Below are 5,298 nucleotides of genomic sequence, written 5' to 3'. Positions count from 1 at the left end.
ACACAAATAATCGATATTAAAGAACGTGATAGAACAACTTTATAAACTACAAAGGTGATATTTATTGTACTTCTCTTGTTTCGTTTTTCGATTTTTAATACTTGTAAAACTCTGAAACAAAACTATACTTTCAATGTTCTATCAATACAAACATGGGATACGCGCAGATTTCATGGTAATTAGATTCGAAGGTGACGTATTGAATATGAGTGAGGTACAAACAGATATTTATCGTTCAGAAAGTCATTGTTTTGATATTATAGAAATACGGGGAATGTATTTCAGGAGAAGATCTCCAAGTAACACGAAGTCATTATTAATATCTGATAAATCGGTGATACGAGTCGAATTGGATCAAAACGTGCTTTTGATAACAAACTGAAAGTACGTAACGCGGGAATGATATAAGCATCGAAGACTGTTATATGTTTATATGGTATAATATGACCTTCTGATGTTTAAATCGATATTCGTCATTATATCGAGGCCTAAACCAATCATAATTTCACTATAAACTTCTATTCAGCTCTCACGATGTTTTTCGAAGACCCACATATTCTATAGGAGAATGTGGAACTTCACTAAAGGTTTGTTTCACTAACACTCAACGCTCCGGCATGGCCAAGTGGGTTAAGGTGTGCGACTCGTCATCTGAGAGTCGGAGGTTCGAATCCACGTCGCATCAAACATTCTCGCTATTACAGCCGTGGTAGCGTTATAATATGACGGTCAATCCCACTATTAGTTGGTAAAAAAAAATAACCCCAGAGTTGGTGGTGATGACTAGTTGCCTTCCCTGTAGTCTCTTACCGCTAAATTAGGAAGGGCTAGCGTAGATAGCCCTCGTATAGGCTTGCGTGAAATTCAAAACTAATCCTGAGAGTGACACATTTTGGGTGTTATACACACAAAGGAGGAAGTTACAGTGAAAATAAAAACAGTATTTTATCATAAAGTGCGGCGATTAAAATGAACTATCATATTTTAACATATATTCCAAGTTGGATGACATGGTTTTAATACAATAATCAATTCTAGATTAGAAATAATTCAGTAATACATAACTTAATATATATGATCCACAGTACACAATACGTGGTCTTTAACAACATAATATATTTATATAAGTAGACAGTTCAATATATAGTCTGTAAAAATAGTTATATATTTATTTATGTAGAGACTACACATTATAGTTTATAGTAATATAAATCTATTTAACTAAAGAGTACAAAGTACGGTCTATAACAAAGGTGGCAAAACTGCGGCTCTTTGTCATATGATGTGTGGCTCGCGGAAATATGTTGCCTGAGTTCCATCTTGCATCAATATATTTAATAATTTAAATCCTAATATTAATGTTAGATTTAAGTCAGGGATTAAACAAATTTCAGAACAATAAGAATTACAGAGGAATTGTGCTAGAGAATCAGAAATCCTACAAGTAAGGATTACAGAGGTATTGTGTTAGAGAATCAGAAATCATACAAGTAAGGATTACAGAGGTATTGTGTTAGAGAATCAGAAATCCTACAAGTAAGGATTACAGAGATATTGTGTTAGAGAATCAAAAATCCTACAAGTAAGGATTACAGAGGTATTGTGTTAGATAATCAGAAATCATACTAGCAAGGATTACAGAGGAATTGTGTTAGATAACACTGTGCAACAAATTTCAGGTTAAAAAAAAGTACAAGTTAAGTAAGACTTGTTTCTGGGTCAAAACATTGTCCTGATTCTGAATCTTACCTTTATTCCTCCAGATTAAGCACCGTTTTCCTGTACCATGAACCATATGTTTTATAATATACTGCAAAATATCGCGTATTGAACACAACATTGCAAATACTGAAAGTTACAAAAAACAAAACAAAAATTTAGTTGGTCTAACAAAACACGCCACTCTTGTGTGGAGTGTGATCTTCTTTTTTTTATACCCCAGCAGTAGTCTGCCAACATGCCAGGGTTCCATTTTCCTTTAAATCGTCGCTCCATCACTGAAATATCCTGATGGAATCTCTCGCCATGTTCATCACTCACATCACCAAGATTTTTCGCAAAAAAATCCAAATGAGAGTGGAGCACATGAACTTTCAGAGACATGTTACATCCAATATCATGATAATGACTCAGCAGATCATTCACAACTTGCACATAGTCTTCTGAACGATGGTTCCCCAGGAAGTTATCACAAACTTTCTTGAATGACTCAAAGGCAAGCTTCTCTTTTCTCTTGAGATGTGTGATGAAGGTTTCATCAAGTACAATTTGGGGACCTATGAAGATATCTTCTTTAATTTTAGCTTGACTCAGGGAAGGGAACTTCTCTGCAAGATATGCAAATGTGGAGGATTCCTTGTCTAAGGCTTTCACAAATTGCTTAAACAAACCAAGTTTAATATGCAAAGGTGGTAAAAGAATTATATCACTTTTCACAAGTGGTTTGTGCATGATGTTGTGTTTTCCTTGCTCAATTTCATCTCGGATCGGCCAATCCTTGCGTACATAATGTTCAGTTCTTGCTCTGGAGTTCCATAAGCACAGGAAGCAGCAAAATTTAGTATAGCCAAGCTGAAGGCCAGTAAGCATGGCCACAACCTTGAAATCTGCACAAATATGCCAGTTATGGTCATCATACTGTATGCTTGTCAGAATTGCTTTCAGATTTTCATATGATTCTTTCATGGTTGTGCTATAAGCTATGGGAACAGAAAGCAGAGTGTTACCATTGTGTAGTAGAACAGCTTTGATGCTGTCCTTGGATGCATCTATGCAAAGTCGCCAGTTGGTGTTATCATATGGTATTTCCAGTTGCTCAAAAAGTTCAGTGATGTCATTACAAAAGCATAAGTCATCCTTCATGGTGAATAATGCAAGCAGATCCTCTGTACGTTTCCTGTACAGTGTTATCTTCACTCCTTTCTCAAGAAGATTACGTTCTTGAAGCCTTGATGCCAGAAACTCACTTTTGTCTATGGTTAAATAGAGATCCCTGCACAAGTCATTTAGAGCCTCTTGAGAAAATGGTATTGGTTTATTCTCGCTTTCTGGATGATTGGGCTCCACATATTCACCACTGGAATGTTCATCTGCACAGCTCGAACTCTGCATTTCTTGATCTGGAGGTTTGGGCACAGGTAAATTCTCTGAGTGCTCTACTGGGCCCATTGCTGATTGCAAATTTGGGTAAACAATGTGTTTCTTTTTCTTTGCTGTAGTACAGCCTGTTAAGTCTTGCTGACAGAAATAGCAATCATTAGAGTGATCTTTCTGCTCATGCCAAATCATTGGCACACCAAACTTCATGTGAACATTTTTTCCTGCATACCAGGCACTCAATGTCTTCACACATGTAAGGCAACACACATGAGGAGCCCATGACTTGTCCTGGTCTCCTAAGTCACAAACGTAGTACGCCTTGTACATTTTCTTGATATGGCGTGTAATACTGCGCTTTTCTTTAGCAAAAGTTAATTCCCCACATATGTAACAGAATCTGTTTGGATCATTTTTGCACTGTCTTGCACTCATTGTTGAAAACAAATAAGATCTGAAAGAAAAAAATAACATTAAACACAAGCTTTGACGTATAAAGTATTAAGTGATAAACTCAATTAAATATAAGCACACAAAAATAAACCAGAAAATATGATTTTAAACTGTACTGTGCTATTTATCATATCACATTGTAGGTGTTACTAAGATTGGTCTCTAGCCCTGGGTTGAAAACCATTTTACAATGCGGTAGAGAATTTTATTTAATAATAATGACAAAAAGGGTATACAGTGACAATTCTGCAAAAACATGCCTAATTCAACAAAAAGAAGGCCAGAAATGGATTTCCCATGTCATTTTGCATATAAAAATGGCCACAGAACTCTTGTACATTTTTGAGTGTTGCACAGTGTAATCAGAAATCATACAAGCAAGAATTACAAAGGTATTGTGTTAGAGAATCAGTAATCATACAAGCAAGGATTACAGAGGGATTGTGCTAGAGAATCAGTAATCATGCAAGTAAGGATTACAGAGGAATTGTGTAAGAGAATCAGTAATCATACAAGCAAGAATTACAGAGGAATTGTGTTAGAAAATCAGTAATAATAAAGCAAGGATTACAGTGGAATTGTGTTAGAGAATCAGTAATCATACAAGCAAGAATTACAGGAGAATTGTGATGGAGAATCAGTAATAATAAAGCAAGGATTACAGAGAAATTGTGTTGGAGGATGAGTAATCATACAAGCCGGTGCTAACAATGTTGGTTTTATTGGGCATCATTGTGGCGTGTGTGGCTGTGATGCTGGCAGTCAAATTAGCGGAGTGTTAGTATAATACTGGGCGCTGTATAGTTTGGTTGCGTTGCGCATGTTGGTGCTTATTGTTTCTTTTCACTTTAAATTTTAAAAGTGTCTGTGAAAATTTTGTGAAGGAAGATGGCGTCGTCAAATTGTAAGGAGGAAAAGTATGAAGATGAAAACAGAAATTTTAAACCAGAGTGGGAGGAAGATTTTGCATTCACCATTGAAAAAAGTAAACCTTTGTGTCTTATGTGCAATGTGTTACTCAGTCATTACAAGAAGGTAAACCTTTGTGTCTTATGTGCAATGTGTTACTCAGTCATTACAAGAAGGTAAACCTTTGTGTCTTATGTGCAATGTGTTACTCAGTCATTACAAGAAGGTAAACCTTTGTGTCTTATCTGTAATGTGTTACTCAGTCATTACAAGAAGGTAAACCTTTGTGTCTTATGTGCAATGTGTTACTCAGTCATTACAAGAAGGTAAACCTTTGTGTCTTATGTGCAATGTGTTACTCAGTCATTACAAATCCAGTAACTGGAAACTTCACTATGAAAGAAATTACAAAATCTTTTTGACTGATTATCCACCTAAATCAGAATTACAGAAAAACAAGTTTACTGTGTTAAAATCATCACTAAATAGCCAGCAAACACTGTTGACAACGTTCGGTTAGGAAGTTGATACAACAGCTGAAGCTAGTTTTATTATATCATGGAATATTGCTCGTGCTAAAAGCCTGTATTTTCATGGCAAATTTGTTAAAAAGAACATAACTAAAGTTGCTGCAGTGTTAGATCGAAATAACACAAAACTTCAGCGACTAACAGCACAACCAGTAGCTTCACGTCACACTAAAAGAGAGACGTATCTCCCAGATCAGTCATGATATTTGCAGGCAAAATGCAAAATGATTTAAAGAATTCCTTTGCATTCAGCTTAGCCCTTGACGAATCTACAGACATACAAGATAACCCACTACTGGCGGTATTTATT

This window comes from Tachypleus tridentatus, chromosome 10 (assembly GCF_004210375.1).
Source record: "Tachypleus tridentatus isolate NWPU-2018 chromosome 10, ASM421037v1, whole genome shotgun sequence".
Lineage (NCBI taxonomy): Eukaryota > Metazoa > Arthropoda > Merostomata > Xiphosura > Limulidae > Tachypleus > Tachypleus tridentatus.
This window is presented reverse-complemented; position numbering follows the sequence as displayed.